At 50.2% G+C, this 9,309-nt stretch overlaps 1 protein-coding gene and 1 long non-coding RNA gene across 7 annotated transcripts in view; one reads left to right on the forward strand and one right to left on the reverse strand.

Moving 5' to 3' along the window:
* Nucleotides 1-9,309, reverse strand: part of EVL (Enah/Vasp-like) — a 179,556-nt gene that overhangs the window by 114,280 nt on the left and 55,967 nt on the right. The window lies entirely within an intron of this gene.
* Nucleotides 1,521-7,644, forward strand: LOC109381067 (uncharacterized). The gene is made up of 3 exons (XR_002123627.1): nucleotides 1,521-2,522; nucleotides 5,879-5,967; nucleotides 7,183-7,644. It is a non-coding gene; the product is annotated as an uncharacterized LOC109381067 (long non-coding RNA).

Consider the following 9,309-nt stretch of genomic DNA (forward strand, 5'->3'; position numbering starts at 1 on the left):
ACAACTTGGGCCAGTGAAGCAGCGTCCTCCACAACTAGATTGAAGAACAAAACGACAGCAACTTGTCTGGTCCCCTTCCCCCAATTCCCCATCACTGTTCCCATCCCCCCAATTACCCAATAAAAATCTTTAAAAAAAAAATAAATAAAAAATAAAGAGGCTTGTTGCACATTCTCAGCGATCACAACAGCCACACCGGTGAGGTGGGCGAGGCGAAGAAATAAGTCTTGTTTTCTGAAACCCAGAAGCGGAAATGCTCTCCCCGAGGTATGAGGGGCCAGGGCCTGCCAGAGCCGTGCAGAGGCAGGACTCCGTGGTAAGCACCCTTTCAGGCCCTCAGCAGCCACCTGTTCTCACCTCCCTGCAGCCGGGGCGAGGGGATGGGGGGGGGCAGGGGACAGCTGTCTCTCTGAAAGGGCTTTCTGGAGCGAAGGAGACAGCATGCTGCCAGCACAGCGCCTGCAGGAGGCTGAGCACCCAGAAGCCCTGGTGTTCGGCCTCCCGGAAGCAGGGAGGCGGCACACCTGGGCTCTGGCCCCTGCGCTCTGCCTCCTGCGCTTCCAGACCTGGGATCTAACATCCGGTGAGGCCCTGGCTTCTCTGGGCATCACCGCCTGTCCTGACAGCGAGAGAACCACAAGATCACCTGTAAGAGCACTCCCTGCTCTAAAAACAGGGTCCCTTCTATTTAAATTCTCTTTTCCAGAAGCCAATGACACTGCCTTCAAGTGTGGCCAACAAAAACTGTTACGAGGAAGGCAGCTGGTATGGCTTAGTTCCTCTGTCTCCATTGACAGGAAATATGGTTCCTTTGTTAATGAATTAATTTAAAAAACCCCAAAAACCCAAAACTACATCCTTAAAAAAAATCTTTGTCCAAGTTTCCTGACTGCTATTTCAAGCAATTGTGCTGATGACTGATTTAATCCGCTGTCATGCCAACACTTCTTATAGGAACCATGCACTGATGTGTGCCGACTGGCACCGGTCACGTGGCTGTGGCAGGGTGCTGTGGAATGGGCACTGAGCGGACAGCCAGGAGACCAACTACACCTGCTCTAGGACCTCAGGCAAACGACCTAGCTTTCAGGACCTGAGTCTCCTCATCTGTAAAGTGAGGGCTGGGTTAGGCCTCCCCAGCACTCCCAGCACTGACCCCTCCAACTAGTCTGAGTCTCGACTGGTCTGAGTCGGGAATTCCTCATGTCTTTTCTGCTCATGAAGATTAAATAAAACAATGAATGGGAAACTGTTGAAAAGCAGAACACGCCACTTGTCAGAGAAGCTTGTCAGGGAGCTGAGCAGCTTAGCACTCTGCTTCATTAACAACATCAAGGGCCATTTAGACCGATGCCAATTTCCTCAGGCACCGGGGCTTCCAGCAAGCAGTGCTCCCAAGCCAAGGAGCTGCAACTCACTTTTGTGTCAGGAAAGGCTTGGCAGAAGACTGCACTGCAAGTAATGACTATGAAGCATCAACATTTGCACGAGTTCCTCTTTCCCATCACAAAGCCGATCAGTCATCCCCCATCACTGTCGCTAGTTTACACGCAGCACGAGCTTTTCAGTAGGGGCAGAACGGCACTGCGGACAGCCCTGGCTATGGATGCTCTCGGTGACTGCCACCACCTGACCATCACTTCCTGGTTTGGGGGACCCTCTTCCACTTCCACTGAATGCCACTTCAATGTCATCAGGCTGGATCTAGCTAATAACAGAGTTCATGATGAAAAAAGGGCCCTCCAGGCTGGCTTGGAGCCTATAAGCTGAAGTGCCTGTTTCTGACACACGTCACAAAGTCCTCCATACTAACAACAGGCCTGTGAATCTGCTGATCGTTGCTCCTCTGATGTCCACTCAGCTAACATCTCAGTGAACCTTCTCAGAGTCACTGGCTTGAAGGCACCTATCAGACCATGACTAGATCCAGCTTCGCCATCTGCCAGGCCCTCAAGGTCAAACGCCAGCTCCTCACAAAGCACGTTAGCTCTTCCAGGATCACCCAACCTCTATTACCCACTCTGCAATTTTTCCCACAAGGACCGGGAACAGTGTTCTTGATTGAGGTCCTGGCCAAGCTGGCTTCTGAGAAGAGACACTCATGAACCCTGCAGGGGCATCTGAGGGACAGACACCTGCTATCTCTGTCCACATCGACTGCAGCATGTACGACCCCAGGAGGCCAGGCCGCGGCCACGCTGTCCTTCCCTTCTCTGTACCTTGGCAGCCCACGCGTAATGCTTCTACAGTACAGAGCCGAAAGGGATGTCTTTCAGTGACCTGTTTATGGGGCTTTTCCACCACCCACCCGGCAGGTGGGGCAGGACTGTGTTTCTGTCACCTCTGCAGCCCCAGGCCAGACCCAGGCCTGGACCTGGACTCCTGCTGTATACATGGAGGACTACTGGATGGGAAGGTTGACTCAGGGGGAGCACAACACATTACAGGGACATGGCCTGACCTTGGGACACAAGGACCTAGACAATTCCCAGCTCTGTCCTTCAGCAGCAGCAGGACTCCAGGTAAATCTCTTCACCTCTCTACCTGGGCTTATTTCATCCCGGTAAGATGAGGTGACTGGTCCTTATTCTGCCGTGGCACCTCTGTTCCTAGCCCATGTTCTCCATCTGTGATTGACTGGTTAACTCTTACTTAGAAATGTTTTATTCTTACAGATACAGAAAACAGATTGGTGGTTGCCAGACGGAGGGGAGGGAAGATGGAGGGGATGGGGGACGGGGGATGAAATCAGTAAAGAGATCAAGAGGTACAAACTTCAGGGCCGGCCGAGTCGCACGATGGTTAAGATCTGGCTTGGGATGCCAGAGGGCCCCGGTTCGGATCCCACATATGAGGGCCAGTGACACTGCCCTCTACAGCTAAGATGCTGAACAACAGCTCAACCTGGAGCTGGGCTGCCATGAGTCGCTGGCAACGGCGTAGGCTGCAGCCCCTGTGGCCAGTGGGTTGCCATGGGCTACCGTGTGTAGCCAGCAGCCAGCGTGAGCGGCCAGCAGCCAGCGTGAGCAGCTGTCCAGAAGCTGGCGACTGATCTGCCTCCCCCGGGAAGAGCGCAATGATGGTGTCAACTTGGGCCAGTGAAGCAACGTCCTCCACAATTAGACTGAAGAACAAAACGACAGCAACTTGTCTGTTCCCCTTCCCCCAATTCCCCAGCGCTGTTCCCATCCCCCCAATTCCCCAATAAAAATCTTAAAAGAAAAAAAGAGGTACAAACTTCTAATTATAAAATAAATAAGTCATGGGGTATAATGTATTGCATGGGGAATACAGTCAACAATGTTGTACTAACTTCGTATAGAGGCAGACGGTAATTAGACTTATTGTGGTGATCCTTTCATGATGTCCTCTGCTGTACATATGAAACTAATATGACATTGGATGCCAATTATACTTCAATTAAAGAAAGAAATGTTCTACTCTTTGCGAATCAAAAGCAAAAAGTTCAGAGAGGGTTTTCTAAGTCAGATATTACAATTGGCACCCAAATAAAAAACAGTTCACAAAATACCTGGGAATATACACTCAGACAGACAAACTTAGACAAGTTTATGGGGTCTAAGACCATGGTGAAAATGTCACATCCAGGATATACGTCTAGAATAACCTCTTTTCAAAGACATTTACTGAGCACCTACTGTGTATTGGGTTCCTCACATTTACTATCATAATTTCCATTTTATTTTATTTTTATTTTTATTTTTTTTAAAAGATTTTTATTGGGTAATTGGGGGGATGGGAACAGTGATGGGGAATTGGGGGAAGGGGAACAGACAAGTTGCTGTCGTTTTGTTCTTCAGTCTAGTTGTGGAGGATATTGCTTCACTGGCCCAAGTTGGCACCATCATTGCGCTCTTCCCAGGCGAGGCAGATCAGTCGCCGGCTTCTGCTTCTGGACGGCCGCTCACTGCGGCTGCTGGCCGCTCACGCTGGCTGCTGGCTACATATGGTAGCCCATGGCAACCCACTGCCACAGGGACTGCAGCCTACGCCCTCGCCAGCGACTCACGGCAGCCCAGCTCCAGGTTGAACCGTTGCTCAGCATCTTAGCTGTAGAGGGCAGTGTCACTGGCCCTCATATGTGGGATCCGAACCGGGGCCCTCTGGCATCCCAAGCGAGTTTTTAACCATCGCGCCACTCGGCCGGCCCATAATTTCCATTTTAAATATGAGAGAACTGAGGCTTGGAGAGTGGCTCAAGGTCACCCGACAAGTAAGTGGCAGACCCCCTGGGACTCAGGTCTTTGTCCCACAGCACCCTGCCATCCCGCCCTAGGCCAGTATTCTGCCTTTTTAAAAATGCCTGCACCACACTTCCCAGGTTACAAAGTACTTTCAGATGCATTGTATCATTTAATTACCCAATTCTGTGAAGTACATAGGGAGGCTACCAACCACCATAGAAGGCTACCAACCACCATAGGGAGGCTACCAACCACCATAGAAGGGGGGCATTGAGAGCCCAGCGTGGGGGCCTTGCCCTGCCTCTCACAGCCTGGAGCTCTGAAGGAAAGTTCACCTTCCACAGTGTCCTCTCTGCTCTGCCAAACGTGGCCGCCTTCCTTTGAATTGACACTGATTGCTTTCTCGGTCTTGCAGTTAAAGGGAACATGGAGGGGGGGCCTTTGTTGTCAATAATCATGTGTATGTTCAATGACAATGCCACCATTTCTAAACACGTATTACACATTCATATATTATAAACATAGTAATAGCACCATGAATTTAGTGTGCTGTATATGGACCACATTAAACACACAGGTAGCGAAGAGCTAAATGGAGAAGCTCTGAGGAAGAACCTGTCCTCTGGGTCTCTCAAGTCCCCGGGAAGGTGTCTGCTTGGCCCTTTGGTGGAGGTGGGGTAACGTGAAAGCATATGGACAGGAAGGTCCACACAGAGGTTTACTTTCCTGGGAGTGAACTGTGATCCCTGATAGGAGTCAGGTTTGGTTTTGTCCAGGTGAGTTTCCTGAGGAGCAGGTGAGCAGCCACACTCCACGCACTCTGCCTGAATGCTTACAGTCAAAACACGGGGCCACAGGGAAACAGAAGTCATCCAAACACAGAGGAGAGGGTGTAGCCTGGTGCAGACCAGAGGGGCAGACACACGGCGTATTGGGAACCAGGAGTCAGGAGGAGTTCAAAAGAGCAAAACATACAAGAATGTTGAAAGTGTACAAACACAGGCGAGAAAGCAGAGAAACGGAAGGAGCTTGTGAGGGTCTGTGGAAGGGAACAAAGTGCTAGTAACAGTCCCCTTGTACTGAGCCATTTGCCAATTCTCTCTGTGCCAGAAGCGAGGGGACAGAAACCAGTAAGAACAGCGAAGTCACCATCTGGGAAGCCAGAGACAGCAGGGTGGGCAGATGCTGACTGAGTCCAGCGAGGAAACTGCTCACCAGCACCTTAGAGAGAGAGAGAGAGAGAGAGAGAGAGAGAGAGAGAGAGAGAGAGAGTGTGTACCTCACCGTTGTGTGTGTGTGTGTGTACCTCACCGTTGTTGTTTATTTAGAACCTTCCTACATGTGGTTTATTGAATACTTTCGTAAATCTAGTTCTTTCAAACACATTCTGCACCCACGTCATTAATTTTATTTAAAGTTCCACTTTAAGAAGCCTGACGAGGATTTTTTAAATTAGAAAATGACTGAATTTCATCGTAACCAACAGTGGAAAAGCTAGAAAAGCTGTAATTATGGGGTATGAGGAATTTTGTTTACAAAGTGTTTATCTGTGGGGGTCCTGGCCCCCATGGTTAACTTCGAAAAAATGCACTCTTCTTCCTTACCATCCTTTTTCCTTCAGGTCTCATGCTTATTTGATGTCCAGGTTAATGACTGTATTTTCTTTTCTGCAGGGTCAGTTCCGGTCCCCATGGGGAATGGCTGGAGGAGACAGTCCCTGCTAGTGAGAAATTCTGCATTTGGGAAAGGCAGCCTATATGAGGTCTGACAATTAAGTTCATGAACTTGTTGTAATGGTGTTGCTAACCTTTTTTTGATATCAGAGGGATTATTTATTATGAATTTGCACCAACTAGACAAACAGTTCACCAAGTTTACTATCTGGAAGTGCTGAAAAGGCTGTGTGAAAAAGTTAGACGACCTGAACTTTTCAGCAACAATTCATGGCTCTGGCATCACGACAATGTACCAGCTCACACGGCTCTGTCTGTGAGGGAGTTTTAGCCAGTAAACAAATAACTGTATTGGAACACTCTCCCTACTCACCTGATCTGGTCCCCAATGACTTCTTTCTTTACCCGAAGATAAAGGAAATATTAAAAGGAAGACATTTGATGACATTCAGGACATCAAGGGTAATATGACGACAGCTTTGATGGCCATTCCGGAAAAAGAGTTTCAAAATTGCTTTGAAGGGTGGACTAGGCGCTGGCATCGGTGCATAGCTTCCCAAGGGGAGTGCTTCGAAGGTGACCATAGTGATATTCAGCAATGAGCCATGCATGTAGCACCTTTCCTAGGATGAGTTCGCGGACTTAACTGTCAGACCTTGTATTCAAGGGAGCCCACAGGAAGTCATAAAAGTAATCATAACCCAAACCTGTCACCGAATTTCTAATCTTTGTGAGCATTACACACCCTTTATTTTACAGCATTACACCCCCCCACAGTGAAATCCCTGGGCATACGGGGTCCTAATTGTACCCAAGACCATTCCAGACAGCTCCCCACCCCAGCTGTGGCCTCTGCTGCATGTTTAAGGATCTCGGTGAAGTTCTAGTATTAGTCTTTTGAGCTTTTATTATAACCAGTTATTAAAGTTTTTATTATTAAAACTAGCTTATTGAAAAAAGTTTAAGGGTGCGAAGGGACAAGTGAAATCCAAGTGGGGCCAGCCCTGCTCCCCACATTCAGACAGTCACTGATGTGGGACTAACAGCCCTGGCTGTCCAGACCGTGTGGGCATAACCACAGGGGAAGTGGTGGTGGCCCTTTCTGCGCCCGGCTCGGTCACCGCTCCCGCTGTGACAAGGCAGGGCAGGTATTTACAGCCCAACACTGCTGGAAGTCTGTCCAGAGAATGGCACGACAAGGTCAGTTTGTCTAAACCTGCCATATTCACTTGTCTATGCTTAGCAGTTCTCTCTACTTGCTACAAGTTTAGATTTTAATTTCTTTGTTTCTCTTAATTCTACAGGGGGCATGGCCAATGCTTCATCAAACCAGAGCCTCTGGCTCTCAGTGGGTATCCAGGCCCTTCGGGCTGCCTCCAGCTCTCCACCCTGGCATCGCACCCAGGACTGATTTCTGTGCCAGCCTTCCCTCATCACAGGGCCAGGGAAGGAAAGCAGAACAGGAATCTGCAGACTTGAGTTCTAGTCCTGGCCCCGCTGCTAACCACCCTGGGACTCATGTCCAAGTTCTGACCCTTTCTAGGTTTGTTTTCTGAGTTGTAAAAGGGGTGGAATTTCTAACTTGCTGCGTGTGGTGTTATAATAATTAAATAATGTATTGTAAATAGTGCTCTCAGCACTCAATCGCTGAATTAGACAGAAGTCATCCCAGCTGCATTCCTGAGGTCGAGCTCTGAACCAATAAAAGAAGGTACCAGAGGGCCAGCCGAGTGGCGCGATGGTTAAGAGCTGGCTTGGGATGTCAGAGGGCCCCAGTTCGGATCCCGCATATGAGGGCCAGTGACACTGCCCTCTACAGCTAAGATGCTGAACAACAGCTCAACCTGGAGCTGGGCTGCCGTGAGTCACCTGCTGCAGTGGGTTGCCATGGGCTACTGTGTGTAGCCAGCAGCCAGCGTGAGCAGCCAGCAGCCGCCGTGAGCGGCCGTCCAGAAGCCGGCGACTGATCTGCCTCGCCCGGAAAGTGCCACTTGGGCCAGTGAAGCAATGTCCTCCACAACTAGACTGAAGAACAAAAGGACAGCAACTTGTCTGTTCCCCTTCCCCCAATTCCCCAGTGCTGTNATCTTAGCTGTAGAGGGCAGTGTCACTGGCCCTCATATGTGGGATCCGAACCGGGGCCCTCTGGCATCCCAAGCGAGTTCTTAACCATTGCGCCACTCGGCCGGCCCTTTTCTCTGTTTTTTTGTGGCAAAAATGCGTCATGACTTTTCCGACAACCCAATAGATGACAGAGCTCTGGTGAGGCCCACAGGAGATGACGGGTGGGAAAAGTGCTTCGCAAACTGAAAAGCACAGCACCAAGGTGAGAGGTTTATTCAGTTAACAAACATGTGCCGACACCTATTACAGGGCATGCACCACGCTTGACACCGTGGATATAAAGTTAAGGAAAATAGTCCCTGCACTCAATTAGATGATTAGATAGAACAGAGTGGCAAGTGGGAAGAAGGAAAGCTCAGGGTGCCGCGAGCGCTCGGGGTGGCCAACCAGTCTGGGCAGTCAGGAAAGACGACTGTGAGGAGGTGGCATGAAGACAGTACTAGGGCAGGAGGAGTGTATTAGAAGCTAGAAAATACCTTCTCTTTCTTTTATGTAATTCTTGAGTAAATCTACAAAGTGGGCCTAATTTTATTATGATCCCTATTGTATTATAAAGTAGTGGCTCTCAACCTGGAAGCGGGGGAGCGGGGGGGGGGGAGGTGTCACTGGCACCTAGTGGGTAACTCCAGGGATGCTGCTACACATCCTACAATGCACAGAACACAGAACAGCCCCACCACAAGTGACAAATGTGCCGAGGTTGAGAACGCCTGCTGTGAAGAAGACAGAGGCCCTCGGAGGAGAAGCAACTGGTCCAAGAGGCCACGGCAAGTTAGCGGGAGGGCTGGAACCTGGAGGCAGGTCCCCTGTGACCTAGCGCCTCAGACAGGTTCCCCAGGTTATAGCCTGTATGGGTTATAAGGGTCTACACCTGGGCGGCATAAGAAAAGAGCAGGAAGGGCGATGGGCCGGGCAGGAGCTTGACTGATGCTGGCGGAAGAACTCCGGTCCTGCTATGAGCACCACCAACAGACTCAGAGCAGGGAGAGTGAGGACAGGAGAGAAAGGGAGGGAGAAGAAGCAAAGGATGAAGCAGGCAGTGTTCCGACTGAGGTGGAACACCCTGTAACAGATGTACAGCGATCGCATTTAAAGAGGCTTGTTGCTGGGCCGGCCGAGTGGCGCGATGGTTAAGAACTGGCTTGAGATGCCAGAGGGCCCCGGTTCGGATCCCACATATGAGGGCCAGTGACACTGCCCTCTACAGCTAAGAGGCTGAACAACAGCTCAACCTGGAGCTGGGCTGCCGCGAGTCGCTGGCGACGGCGTAGGCTGCAGCCCCTGTGTCAGTGGGTTGCCATGGGCTA

Source organism: Hipposideros armiger, unplaced genomic scaffold (genome assembly GCF_001890085.2).
Source record: "Hipposideros armiger isolate ML-2016 unplaced genomic scaffold, ASM189008v1 scaffold_43, whole genome shotgun sequence".
Classification (NCBI taxonomy): domain Eukaryota; kingdom Metazoa; phylum Chordata; class Mammalia; order Chiroptera; family Hipposideridae; genus Hipposideros; species Hipposideros armiger.